Source organism: Patella vulgata, chromosome 6 (assembly GCF_932274485.2).
Source record: "Patella vulgata chromosome 6, xgPatVulg1.2, whole genome shotgun sequence".
NCBI lineage: Eukaryota > Metazoa > Mollusca > Gastropoda > Patellidae > Patella > Patella vulgata.
This window is the reverse complement of record NC_065884.2, coordinates 2,428,511-2,444,079: the sequence shown is the minus strand read 5'-3', so window position 1 is coordinate 2,444,079 and position 15,569 is coordinate 2,428,511. Positions and strand designations below refer to the sequence as shown.

General features: G+C 34.6%; 1 protein-coding gene and 1 long non-coding RNA gene across 3 annotated transcripts in view; one reads left to right on the top strand and one right to left on the bottom strand.

Moving 5' to 3' along the window:
- Positions 1-15,569, bottom strand: part of LOC126823518 (rho-associated protein kinase 1) — a 171,808-nt gene that overhangs the window by 63,642 nt on the left and 92,597 nt on the right. The window lies entirely within an intron of this gene.
- On the top strand, positions 1,392-5,174 carry LOC130013255 (uncharacterized). 2 transcript variants are annotated; one of them, XR_008788638.1, is made up of 3 exons: positions 1,392-1,659; positions 2,117-2,185; positions 3,166-5,174. It is a non-coding gene; the product is annotated as an uncharacterized LOC130013255 (long non-coding RNA). The 2 variants fall into 2 exon arrangements; XR_008788639.1 differs by having other exon boundaries at positions 2,117-2,206.

Sequence of the window (15,569 nt, the reverse complement as noted above, 5' to 3'; positions counted from 1 at the left end):
CTTTAAAGTCGTCTATAATAAAATAAATTACACACACACACCTATATCATTGTTAAAGTACAAAAAATTGCACTATTTCCATATGTAACTGTCCAACCTCGTGGGTTTTCTCCGGGTACTCTGGTCCCCCCCCCCCCGATAAAGACCTCTAAGCTCAAGCAAATTATTTAAATAACATGGAACTGTGTGTTAGTCCCGAAATAACATAGTTTGTGTCGAGTGGGCGTTAAACCCTCTCTCTCCCTCTCTCTCTCTCTCTCTCTCTCTCTCATATTAACTGAAAGAGTTTGTAGACGATCGAATAGAGAGAATAATACAAGGAAACTGGGAGGAATCTGGGAAAGATACTCGCAGCTTAATAAAAGGAAACATTACTGAGGGGGATCTGGGAGAGATACTCGTAGCTTTACAAATTTCAAATGGATTCATAATTTTATATGGTTCAGACTGGTATATATAAAGGCACCCAAAACAAATTGCACCGCAACAGTTTCTATTGATAGTCTGCGTATTCGGACAAAAGTCTCCACAAATCGAATATATACATTATGCAAGAGCTAAATCAGCCTATTGCAGGTCTTTCAGGCCTGAAATGTTATCTTAATTATTAATTAGACATTAATTAACTTATCCAGACTCCGATATTTATCAGATTGGAATACCTTTTTTTTATAAATAATTAAACGTTAAAATGGATAATCGAGACTATATTTTTTTTTATCGTACCGACATTAGTAATGATGATCGAGACTAGGCATAAAATTGAATCGCTAATATATCGGTTCAGAGTGGATCAATTTGACTGAAATTTTCAGCAAATTCCCTTTACATTATCTATGTTTTAACTATTATAGTGAGAACTGCCAACTCTGTATCTAATCTCCCATAATGTATCTTTAAGTTCAAATATTTGAAGAGCCCAGTAGGCCGATTGAGTACAATGAAGTAAGACCGTAGCCACATTAAGTTAATATATATTTTAATATGTTTCTTAACCGAGAATTAAAATCATACTTTAATATTTCTATTTTATATTTTACTGTTTAACGGGGTTCATAAATAGAAAGGGGTCAACGTATGTGGGCTATATTGATGTAAAATATTGTCAATGACTATCATTGCGTCAATATATTGACGGATCAAAACCATTTTGATTTTTATTGATGGTTCATCATTATATTGACGGACGGTCAATTTATAGAATGACAATATTGATCGTTTTTGGAGAATCTGTCAATAATTGCGTCAATATTTTCATTCAATCGTTTTTTCCCGTTTCTTCTTCGTCAACTGACATGAGTAGCGCAACAGTGGCCACTGCATCCATTTTGAAAAATGACCAAAAAATGATGAAATTATTGATGGAAATATTGAATCGTGCACTGTAAGCCTTTTCTGTAATTTTTACAGACTTGTTTCTGTAAAACGCCTACAGCGCAGGTCTGTTATCCTGATAACAGACACGAGTCTGTTAATATTTGAGAAATACAGAATTTCGTCCGTAAATATGACATACGGGTGTTTAAATTAAAGTGACGTCATCGGTCTTCCTGGGCGCCATTATACTGCGAAGACCGTTAGTTAGCGGCAAAGAGGAATCCCTCAACATCGAGCACAATAGTTGAACACTACAGTCAATACCAAACATTGCAGTTTTAGGTAAGTATACAGTAGGGACACATCTTTGTTTGACATAGATTGATTCTTAGCATTCGTAAAAATGTACGGTAACTGATTTATGAAATAGTAGGAATAGACTCTTTACTTCTAGACAAATGGACATAATGATACTCACATACACTGTCACAGTGTTAGTGTTAGCACAGAGTAAAAATACACTCTGGTGTTAGTGCTAGGCCTAATATTTTTTCGCATTGTTTTTGGAGGCTTCAGTTCTAGTTGAGGCTACTCGGATGACATAATAATAACATTGATATAGAAAAAAAATATATGAACTATGAGTATGAAGGGCTAACATTTCTGGGCTTCATTAAGTTCATAGTCTCAGGTCTGTAGGCTAGGCCTACCACTAAAAACCATTATTAAGAATTTATTGAATTGTCAATGCATTGTCTGGATAATGATCTTTAATTTTTTATTTTACTAATTTTTTTAGGCACAGCTTATTGCATCCTTGAGTGCCATTCCTGTCATCTATAGAGTGGGCTACCCAGCCTTTCTCTGGGTTAGTAAAGTTTTTTCAAAGGTAGGCCCTACCGGTAAAGAAAAATTATAAGATTGAACTTACTGAAGATAATAATGAAAACCAACACTTCCTGCCCTCTGCTTGGACCTTGAAATTTGAGGGGGTGGTTGGACGAATGGTCTAACCATGGAGCTTATATAAGGTCCATGGTCTAACATGGGCCTTAGGTCAGAATGAAGCCTATGTCTTTGAGTCAAGTGGCGTTGAAAGGAGTAAGATTGCCTGACTAACCGTGTTCATTTTTTCTGGGTCGTTCGTTTTCCTCCCACTGTTTATAAAAGACCTACGGTTAAAGCGAATTATTGAAATAAAATTCTATGTTTATTAGTCCAAAAATGACCTAGTTCGTGTTGTGTGTGGATGTTAAATCCCATTTCTCTTTCCCAGCTTGAACCTTGGGGTAGGTCTTATTAGCAACAGGTGAATCCCATTTTAGTCTGCTTTTAGTTTTACCTGTCATAGGTGCAGAGTCGCCACTGGTTAGTCCAAAAATCTGATCAGAAACCCAAGATGCGGTAACGATAGAAGAAAGCATGGGTTTTAACCTGGAAAGCAATGGGTGTTACGTTAGTTACAGCTACTACCAATATGAATCATGATCAGAAAAATTCAACCTAACTTAAAGGAGCTAAATCTGTATTCTTTGGCCCCGAGAAATGAACACAATGGGTCGCAACGATAATAATCTATTATGAATGTCTATAAACTGATTTACATTCAGTCGTTTCTGTTTTTAGTGTAATTTGTAATCAGTTATGCTCCGCGAAATATGTCCAAATTGAATGGCAGTCTGGTTATTCCAGTCTACACTGATAGTATGTGTGATATGTTTAGTCTCCTGTTTGTGGACATGAAACTTCATTTTCTCGCACATTTAGCTCCCTTTTCCTTAATTAAAATGTGTTCTTTTGAAATGGATGTCATAAGAAACAACCTGATTGAGAATATTTGTTTTGCAGGTTCATTTTTGAAATTAACCCAGATAACGCACAGATATCATGAAAAAGAGGAAGACTCGAGTGTGCCAAAAAGTGATATAACTAATCACTAAACTGTCAAACTTTAAATGGATGAAGTACAGTTACAACAATAGCAACAATATACCGGTACTGTGAGAAGGTATACGACGGTATAGATGCCACATTTTGGTTCAAGGTGCTTTAAATTCTGGACCAAGGTTTGGTTAACATGGTACAGATATTTTAAATGTCCATTTTCATCCGATGCAGAATACTCCCCTGTAGTTCATGTGACAAGAAGGAGAAAAGATGGCTTTCGGCAATGAAACATGTGTCCCGCTGAAAGTACATTCCCCTCCGGCGAACCACAAATCACGGATATAGGAACATTTTGAATCAAAAACGTCAGATGGAAAAGCAGTGGCTACAGAGCTGGAAACACGTCCAAGAAGAAATACTGTGATATGTATCGTTGCAACCTATGATGCAATAATGTTCATGCATGCAAACTTTAGGAATAGGCCTATTGAATTTATGGTTAGTTTTTATACACCAGCACAAAGTGTGTATAAAATAGGTGATAAGGGACCGAGCCACAACCCTTTTATGAGTGATACTTTGTAAATGAGACTTTAAACACACTGCAAGAAATCTTTTTAATGAATCTTCTTAATTAAACTTGATCTTCTTATTGTACTTTTGATTAATGTCCATTTACTTTAATGGAAAAATCTTTTGGTCATTTAATTTGTCCATCAACAATTTGGTACATTTGTAAAATTATCCTCAGTTCATTTTGTCTCTAAATATGCGGCCGTGTTGCATAAACATTAAAAATGTGTAACTCTCATCTACACATTTCATTTTGGGACTGGTTCATTAACTTTTTCAGTAGTCGAGTTCCATCTAAATTTTTATCTACGAGACTGAATCAATTTATGCCATTCTCACTAAGGAATGTACATGCTTAGGCAGAGTTATTGTGCAAAAGTTAATGATATACATTTTCAAACAGAGATTAAGCTAATCATTGAAACAAGCTGTACATTTAAGGTGGAATAATAGGAATTCTGCATTGATGCTGTTCTTGTTTTAAAGTCATGATACTTTTGGGGTTCAATAATTGTTAGAATTTAAAGTGTTCATTTAAACATTTAGAATGCAAATTCATTAATTCCAAAAATTTGAATGATTTCATTATTTCATTAGATCATGTTTTACTGTTATAATTTACTTTCATGTTGTTGATGTTTTAAATAATAAATTTGAGGTAAATATTACAACACCTTGGTTAAGATTTTAGAAAAAGATTTGAGGATAATTCTATTGTAACACACTGATTATATATTTGTAGAATAGATTCAGAATGTTGTTGTTCTACTATAAAAAAAATTCATTTGAATATTATAATGTAAATGTTACATGTACAAGAATTTGAATGGATAATTTCATTATTGTTAAATTTATATTTTGTTGCTACCCATTATTTGATACATCCATGGAAATTTTCACATACATTTTTTAATTGCTGGGAATTTTTGTTTGCTTGTCTTGTGAGAACTTGATAAATATTTTGGAGAGTTATTTCCCTTGTTAATAGGGCAACAAATTCTCTTCTTTTTTTTTAAAGTGGTCACTATTCCATGTACTAATGTTCATTATTATTAATGAAGAATTATGTAAGGAGCTTTGTTTTTGTTGAAATATACCACCAAACTGCTTGACAGCCAAAGAATATGTTAGATCTCGAAACATTCTCCATATTGTAATATCAAATCTGCTCTTGATCCAATGTGTTAAAAATATGAATTTGTGGTTGACAGGTTTTTTTTTAAGGCAGTTGTTAGCTTTACTTACTGACAGTAATCTCCAGTTTCCAGTATTTTCAGGTCTTTTATTATATCTTAAACTATCATGTAAAAGCATTTTTGAGGAATTAATTGTATCTTATATTGTTTTGAATAATTAAATTCTGTTTTAAATCTTAAGTAAATGTCTTTTTGATGCTTATCATACCATAAGTTTTTTACTGCTGTAAAACATTTTCCGTAAAATTTACGAACAAATGGCTGGCAGCTAGGTTGCCAATCTTTGGACGTAATTTTTACGACATGTTCGTAAAAATATATTTACGGTGTGTCGTAATTTTTACGTACATTGGTTGGCAACCTAGCTGCCAGCCATTTGTCCGGTAAATTTTACGGAAAAAGTTTTACAGTGTGTATGGACAATTCCCGTCAATATTATTGAGTCAGTATATTGGGTCAATAATATTGATGGTTTTATTGAACGTGTATGGGTCGCTTTAAAATACACGTTCAATATTTTCATCAATTAATTGATGGCAATAAATTGATATCAATTAATTGGCGAAATTGTCCATGATCAATGTTTTAGCATCAATTTTTGTATTCTGGTCGAAAACTTCGAGATGAAAGCAACTCTGGCACTAGCACACGAGCTGTCAATAAATATCACAGGAACTTTGATCCATCAATTAATTGATTCAATTAAATTGTTTCAATTAATTCGCCGTCAATGTCCTCGATACCCTTTCAATTTCTTCGTCAATTATTTAACGTGTTAATTGACGAAAAAATTGACCGTGTATGGGCCGCTTTAAATCCGTTTCTATGATCTAGTTGTTGGGTGGGTTGATGTAGCTGATGCCATTGATTGTCAAATTCAGATCCACATACTAGGCCTACGCCACCAAATATCTACCACTGAACTTACGTTACAATTATTTATGTCTCGGGGATCAATGTGGCTGAATGTGTGAAGCGGCCCATACAAGTTAATTGATATCAATAAATTGACGAAGAAATTGAAAGTGTATCGAGGACATTGACGGCGAATTAATTGAAACAATTTAATTGAATCAATTAATTGACGGATCAAAGTTTCTGTGATATTTATTGACGGCTCGTCAATTAAATAGACCGCATGTGTGCTAGTGCCAGAGGTGCTTTCATCTCGAAGTTTTCGATCAGAATGAAAATTGACGGTAAAATATTGATCGTGTGTGGGCACAGTCAGTTTCACCAATTAATTGATGTGTCAAACAATTGAACGTGCACGGGCCGCTTTAGACATTCGGTCACTAACCTTGGGGACTCTGGTTCACTTCCGGAGTTGGCCGAGAAAGTTCATCTGGATTTTCCGGCGCAGTTCCCCCTTGTCATTGACGTACACGTAAAAGCGCCCTTGGCATTTGGAATTTGATATAAGAATACCGGTAGGCCATTATATAGCGGCATAGTCTTAGTCCGTGGAAAATTTCCCTCATACCCTACTGCATGTCGTATTCCCACCTTCATCAGCCCAATCGGGACAAAGCAGTAGGACGTTAAACCCTATTTATTCTTTCATTAATTATTACTGTAGGCCCTAGTTTTGAACATACATTATGCAAGAGCTAAATCTGCCTATTGCAGAGCTTTCTTTAGGCCTGAAATGTTATATAAACTATTAATTAGACATTAATTAACAAAACAAGACCATAATCAACTCTCGATGGCATCGGGTACTCGATAGTTTAACTAGTTTACGGTCGGGTGTTCGATCCCTGCATTGACCGAGAAAGTTCATTCAGATTTTCCGGCGTGGTGTCCCCTTGTCAGTGATGCAGGATGGAGGGCCTGACAAGGACAGCTGTCTAGTCGTTCGGATGGGACGAAACACCGAGGTCCCGCGTACACATTGGCGTGCACGTAAAAGATCCCCTGGCAGTTGGAATTCGATATAAGAGTAGGCGATAGTGCCGCTGCCCGGCAAAATTTCCCTCATAGCACACTGTATGGCGTATGCCCGTCTTCATTAGCCCAGGTTAGGAGCAGAACAGTAGGACGTTAAACCCCATTTCATTTCATTTAACTAGATTAAAACGGTTCGCCATTTTAAAATTTAATTTAAAAATGGGAAAGCAATGATAACTTGGCTGCGAATGAAGTAATTTGAAAGGAATTTTTAATATTTTCTTTTTTTATCATCAATTTTTGAATTATTATAGCAAGAATGACCAACTCTTTAAAAGTTAATAACTATTTTTATTCTTTCAGACACGATGTGATACCAATAGTAATGGGCGCTTCACCAGACGATTATAAACGGGCAGCACCAGTCCATAGTTATATACATGTCGATGATTTTGAATCACCGAAAGATTTAGCCGAATATTTGCATAAATTAGACCAAAACGACGATCTGTATAATGAATATTTCCGGTGGAAAGGAACCGGTTCATTTATAAATACATTTTTCTGGTGTCGCGTGTGTGCTCTTCTCCATGACAACCAACGTAAGACGTCATGGTTTAATGACGTAGAAAAATGGTGGCGTGGACCGGATGTGTGCATTGGACAGGAAACATGGCGAGAGTTTGACAAACGAAAACATGGAAACAAAAAATAGTCATAATAGTGGTTCTCGCAATTTTATGAAATTATTTTAAACATGGTGTTTATTTTTATTTTGGAGAACTAGTTCCATATAATATTTGTTTGGGAACAACTGTGATTCACAAAGTGTTTTGTATTAGGTGGTAGGCCTATTTATAAACATGCTAGGCCTAAACTAATTATGCCTCAATTAGGCCTTTTTGTTGAATATCCAAGATGTTCAAATTAGTATAGGAGTTTTTTGTTTATTAAAATGTTTATGAAAATGCTCCCCCTTATTGTGTGTGTTCAGTTTACAGAATTTTAGAAATAGAAGATTAGATGTCATTCGTGTACAGACGTTAGAATTTATTTTCAGAACAGACAATGGTCTGTGATTCAACACTATAGCTGTCTTAACACTTACCGGAAGTACCCCGGAAGTACCCGGTTGGTAGCCGAATGGTTTTTGTTTTCAGTTTTTGATCAATCAATCAACTTGGAATGAATTGTAAAAGACGTCCGTATTTTTAGAATATCAGATGTTATACATAGAGTCGATTTGGATTTTTCCGTTGTTGTAAAATATGACGGTTTGTGGATTTCATAATCTAGAATATATTTGCCACTTTTACTATTATTATACTAAGTATCACAGATACTGCTTGTGGTAAATGTTAAGGGATTTAGTGAAGGGAGCATGTAACAAACAGATGTATTGTTTTAAATTCCCTTGGTTTATATCTTGATGAAAGGAATTCATACCATGTTGACGAAATCCATATCTAGACCAATTCCATTCCATATCTAGACGAAATCCATTCCATGTCTTAATGAATTCCATGTCTTAATGAATTCCATACCTAGACGAATTCCATACCTAAATGAATTCCATACCCAGACGAATTCCATCTTGATGAAATCCACACCTACATGATGAATTTCAATGTTTGGTGAAATACACATGGTAATGAATTCCATAATTTAATCATTACCATATTTGGTGAATTCCATATCTTTACGATTTCTATATCTGGATGAATTTCAATGTTTGGTGAAATACACATGGTAATGAATTCCATAATTTAATCATTGCCATATTTGGTGAATTCCATATCTTTATGATTTCTATATCTGGATGAAATGAAATCCATAATTTGATGAATTCCATATTTGAATAATTCCATATTTGAATGCATTCCATATCCTAACAAATTCCACATCGTAATTATCTATATCAGCCTGTACCAATGTTTAATCTGATGGTTAATTTATTTAAGTACCTAACGCGTATATTGTTATAAATAATGCCAGGAAGGAAGTGAATAATAAGCGTGCGAGCAGTGGTAGAGTAATGTAGTATGTCTACTCATATTAAATATACGTTGAGTTGAACTGAATTCATGATGATACATTCCAATCATTGTGTTATTTAAATAATATCATAGGTTATATTTATTTAGTGTATTGTTACCGGTCAGGATATGTCTATATATCTTACTTTATATGGAAGCCCATACGGGTCCTTAGCATGATAGAGATACTGCCATGTTAATATGATAATAATATGTCAAATTGTGATCGAGATCAAATAACTCGACAAAATTGTCTTTTCTAAATAAATATTGACAAATTACCTTATTAAACATACATTATGCAAGAGCTACCTAAATCTGCCTATTGCAGGACATTCTTAATATCTTAAATGTTACATAAACTATTACTTAGACATTTATTAACAAAACAAGACCATAATCAACTCTCGATGGCATCGAATACTCATGATTTTAACTAGATTAAAACGGTTCGCCATTTAAAAATCTAATTTAAAAATGGGAAAGCGATTATCAATATTTTTCATTTTACATCATATATTTTAGAGGAATTATACAAAGAATGGGCAGCTCTTTATCTAAATCTTACATAATGTATGTTTAATATGGCGTTATTGACCCTTATAGACTTCCATACTCACTGGACTGTTTGTTATAAATGTATTTTTTATTCTAACAACGTAACTATGTAAACTATGAAATTTCAAACTGATAAGTGAGTTTCCTGATTTACACTGTAACTTATAATATTTGTATGTTACTATATATTGAGACCTTATTGTCTATAACTGTAAATGTTTCCTATCAAATCTGTAATCTCCTATCAAATGCTCACTTTAAATCTTGCCATGTTGTTTATCTCGCTATCTCTGTATAAATATTATAACCCTGTCTTTTTATAAAGGGGGTCAGTTTAGTATTGTAAGGACAATGGCTACAAGGTTTACAAAATACAAATTCTTAAACCATATTAAACAGACTTTTTATTCTCGTCTACCATAGTCTCTGGTTAAGTGACTTATTGTTATTCCCATATCTTTCTAGGGGTGTTTACTATACTCCCTGGTCTGTCTAGAAATGTATACTATTCTCCCTGGTCCAACGGGTTGTTAATACACATATTATACCTGGTTTGTCTACGGAGGTATACAGCTCCACAGTCGGTTTTTGTATTTTCTGTCTGGGAAAACGTAGCCTCAATATAGAGTTTTGTTTCTTCGCTGCCATTTTGGAAATTCACTTCTCTTCTCTTAGACAATTTATCATGTAAACCCTTCATTATTATGACCTTTGAAAAATTGTGCACACTGTTAATTATGACAATAAATCGACCATCGTGTGACGTAGTTGTAACTGATAGAAGATTTAAATATTAATAACCATGTAAGTGTCCTGAAGATCTAGCAATAACATAGTTTATATTTTCATATTTAGGCAATCATCGTAAGTTATTTTATAACAGAAGTGAGTTATAGACATATAATTCATAGGTGTTTTATGACAGATGTAAGGTATACACCTATAATTCACAGTATTTTCATCACATAAGTAAGTTTATAACACCTATAATTATATAGTTATTATATAACATAAGTAAGTTAATAACAGAAATGAGTTGTACACCTATAATTATATAGTTATTATATAACGAAAGTGATTTACACGCGTATAATGCACAGTTCTTTTATAATATTTTATAACGGAAGTTAGTTACACACGTATAAAACATCGTTATTTTATAACAGAAGTTAGTTACACATGTATAATTCATAGTTATTTTATAATAGACGTGAGTTATATAAGTATAATTCATAGTTGTATAATTCATAGTTACGCCTATATAATTCATAGTTATTTTATAACGGAAGTGAGTTATATACTTATATTTCATAGTTAATATTTAGTTAATTTCATATTTGCATAATATATTTTAAGTCTATTATGAATGTATTTGCGTGTTATGATAGAATTTTATTAAATCTGATGAAATTCTAGATTTAATGATAATATCAATGATAAATGTCTTCTTACTGTACATATACTTATCCACAGTTAGATTTTATCAGGAATCGACCAGTCTATCCGGGGTGGCGGGTGGAGTGATTCGAGTGGATATATGGACGGGGTAGGGATTCGTTCACCAAGTCTATATATGGCGTGGGGGGCAGATGCATGCATACCTATAATATATGATCTTGGGGACGGGTTAGGGGGTTCGATCATCATGTCCCGGGGTGAGTGGAGGGATTCGATCATCATGCCATATCCCGGGGTGAGTAGTGGGATACTAGCATCATATCCCGGGGTGAGTAGAGGTATACTATCATCATGTCCCGAGTTGAGTTTCCTTGCAGACGGAAAACAGTTATTTCACGATGAATTATGCGTTGTTTAATGTTATTTATGTTAATATGATTTTAAGAAGTTTATTTACATCATGTAATTATGTTACATATAAATAAATATAGATAATATATTTCACACTTGAGGCTTTTTTTATCAAGTTAATTTTTGTTATATTTGTGTTATGATTGTTTGTTAAATATTCAATGATTTAAAAATAATAGAATAAATAAAATGTATATTAACTGTAAACATGTTTACGACTATTTGTTATCCAGTCCGTACTAATTGTAAACAAGTTTACGACTATTTGTTATCCAGTCCGTACTAATTGTAGGAATGAAAAATTACAAATAAAATGGGGTTTAACGTCCTACTTTTCTGCACCGACTGGGTTAACGAAGAGGGGAAAATGAAATGGGGTTTAACGTCCTACACATCCAAGAACCTTATATATAGATATATATAAGGCTCTGACATACTCTATGTATCCTGTGTACTAATGACGATAGACATACCCTATAACATCACTGTAGACTAGCTATTTAACTTGGGAGATTATGTATTTTCAAACTTGTAAAATAAAATGTCACTTTGTATTGTCTCCATCTTCTTTATTTATCCGTCTCAAGTTGGCGTGCACGTAAAAGAACCCCTGACACTTGGAATTTGAAACAAGAGGAGGTCATAGCGCTGCTGTCCGAGTCAAATTTCCCTCATAGAACACATAGCCTTCTTTTTTAGCATTTATGAAGCTGAAAAGTAGGATGTTATGCCGCTTTCATTTTATATAAATATCCGTCTAGTTATTCGTATGGTACGAAGATGGGCATTTAAATTTGATGAAGAGAAAAGGAGATGGAAAATTTCCCTCCCAGTACACATCTTTAGCCTGGTTTGTTGAGAAAAGTAGGACGTTAAACCCCATTTTATTGCTTTTCCCTTCAATATCCACAATTAAATAGACTCCATTGACTGCATTACTTGTACTGCAAGGACTGACGAATGGTCTTTTATAAATTAGTATGCCTGAAATGATTCCTTGGCAGTTTAAATTTTGTTGTAAAATTAACCAAAACTTTCAACATTGCTCTTTCTTTTTTTCTGTTGGTGATGTAATGATTCAGGCCTATAAATATATTTATTTTGTATTTTGTTCTATATTATTTAGGTCTATAAATCCATTAATGTTTGGATAATATTATATTTAATATATAGACCTAATATACTAACTTACTCGCCTTCAAAGTGTTCAGCAAACCGGGTGGATTTACTATTAGTAAGTCTAGTAGGTCTATATCTTGAATATAATATTATCCAAAAATAAATGGATTTATAGGCCAAGATAGAAGAGAACAAAATAAATGGATTTATAGGCCTGAACTATTACATCAGCAATGGAAAGAAAAGAACAGGTAAAGTTGAAAGTTGTTGTTAAATTACAACAAGTTGGAGTATTTTAAGGAATTGGATAAATGAAGAATCACAAACTAGAGATGATTGAATACAATATATCTGAATTAAACAAGAGATAATAAATCTATGACGATTATTATTTTCATACACAAACTAAGCTAATTTTTAATGAATTAAGTGAATAGAAGACGGGTCTTTCAATGGCATTTAAAATAGACGTTTTATCGTATTATCAGAACATAGCATTTCTTCGTTTTGTTGTGAATTTTACAGCAGAATAAAAAAAATACGCGGGAAATAAAACGAATCCCGATCATCAAGTTGCGTTATCCCTATTTCATTTTGGAGAATCAAATTGGCGTTTAGGTACGGTCATTAGGTAGATACACCCAATAGCAATTTACCTTCTGATAGTTAAACCTCGTTTAGGTACCTACAGGTAGGTAATTAGATAATCCAATAACAATTTAGGCTACCTTCTGATAGGTTAGCGGCGTTTAGGTACCTACAGGTAGATACATATACAATCTGGTTAAAACACAGATCCTATTTCGTTTCGTTTCTATAGTTCAAAATTTCATTCATGTAGTGTAGGCCATCAAAAGTATAAAAAAACGAAACGAAATATAGATCTGTATTTCAATCAGATTGATACATCCAATAACAATTTACCTTCTGATAGGTAATGAGCGTTTAGGTACCTACAGGTAGGTACATACAATAACAATTTACCTTCTGATAGGTAATGTGCGTTTAGGTACCTACAGGTAGGTACATCCAATAACATTTTACCTTCTGATAGGTAATGTGCGTTTAGGTACCTATAGGTAGATACATACAATAACAATTTACCTTCTGTTAGGTAATGTGCGTTTAGGTACCTACAGGTAGGTACATCCAATAACAATTTACCTTCTGATAGGTAATGATACAATAATACTAGAATTTGAAGATAACCTGGAGCAGATTTGTTAATAGATCGATAAGTTTAAGATTATATTTTAAAGTTCATCCTTTCTGGAACATGGAGCCAATGTAATTTGTTTAAGACTAGTTTTAGTGACAACGTAAGCAGCATGGTTTTTGCGGGGAATGCTCACTAGGCCGCGGGTTGGGTTAGGGTTAGGTTTATTGATACCCATATTTATAGTATTTCTTGTAGTGGCGGACTAGTGAACCCCCGGACTAGTGAACTCCTCTCGTTTTTGCAATCTTTGGAGCTTTGAAACTTCTTCGTCAGTAATACCAGTTAGTAACGAATTACATGGTCGATTCTTGACAGGACAAAGGACCAAGCTAATGATGCGCAAGCATCTTCTGCAATAATTTACACCGCCTGTGAGTAGGACCCACGACTTCATCGTTGACATTTAGCATGTTACATGACATCCATTGTTTAACATTATCTAAACAACCTTCCAGATTGACACCTTTCAATATTTTTATCAGATGATTGACACATGTTGGTCTGTTTGTTGTTATAAAGATTAAAATCATCGATATGTTAAATAAATATGGCATGGATTTAATATTGATGTCAATACTAGCCTGTGATCATTAGTGTGTTGAAGTCGATCTATGTTTCTTTGGTAAGAGTTACCTCCCATTATAACCTAACAACTCCCCACCTCACCTCTTGTACCTGGCATTTAATGAACAGATTATAAAATACTAGAAATAAATACAGACAAGAGACAATTGGTTTATTATTAAGTCAAATATAATTTCCTATTATAGAAATTGACAAACAAATAAACAATCAGTATTTATTATTACAATCACATGTATATATTTGATATTTATTGTTGTGTGTTGGGAAGGGGGGGGGGCGCGTAAAGTCTGTCGTTGGGTCAAGTGGAGTGGTTTCGATTTCCAGCTTGCACGTGACTCACTGCTGCGCTCTATTCTATTATAACATCATTCTCCCACTCCTCGATTGTCTTATACTGTTTCAGCACTATCATAATCACGGTTATAGTGAACTGCCCGGCTAGTATAGACCACGATCGGCGAACAACTATATAATTATACAATACTATCTATGTTCTACCGGGACGCTGAATGTTATAGCCAGTATTTTCTTGACATTCTTTGTGGGGTGTGATTATGGATGGCGCCTTAGATTTGGAACCACCCCCACCCCCACCCCCTATTCACAGCTTCTATATCCGCTACTGGTCATGGCCCCTAGCTAGAAAACTCGCACCTGTGGGGCTCGACTCCTGACTGCGTCAATCGTACTAGGGGCATGTGCATCAGTCGGTCGCATTTTGGCTACCCCCCTCCACACACAAAATCGTTATGTACGCCCCTGTACGTAGGGTAAACTATCACAGATACAAAGAATTGATTCTATTCGTAAAGTTAGATGAGAGATATTTTAGAGAAATAAAATAAAATTAAACGGGGTTTAACGTCCTACTTTGCTGCCCCCAAGATGCTATTAAAGACGGACATAGGTGATAGAGTGCGATATGAAGGAATGATGCCCTAAATGTGGCGCTGAGACACTAACAAGGGGGAAACAAAGCTGGAAAATTTGCCAGGACAGCTGCCTATGGCGTACTACTCTTTATAATTCTAATTGTCAAGGGGTCTTTTACGTGCACGTCAACGTGTACACTGTACCTCGGTTGTTCATACTATCCGGTATATTAGACGCCACCCTTGCCATGCCCCCCGTCCTGCATCACTAATAAAGGGAAACAACACTGGAAAATCTCTGAGAACTTTCTCGACCAAATTTGGCGATCGGCTCTTCTTCCAAATTCCAACTGTCAAGGGTTCTTTTACGTACACGCCTACGTATACAGGGACCTCGGTTGTTCGTCCCACCCGATCCGAAAGACTAGACCCTGTCCTTACCATACCCTCCATCTTGCGACGCTGGAAAATACATGAGAACTTTCTTGGTTAACACCGGGATCGAATC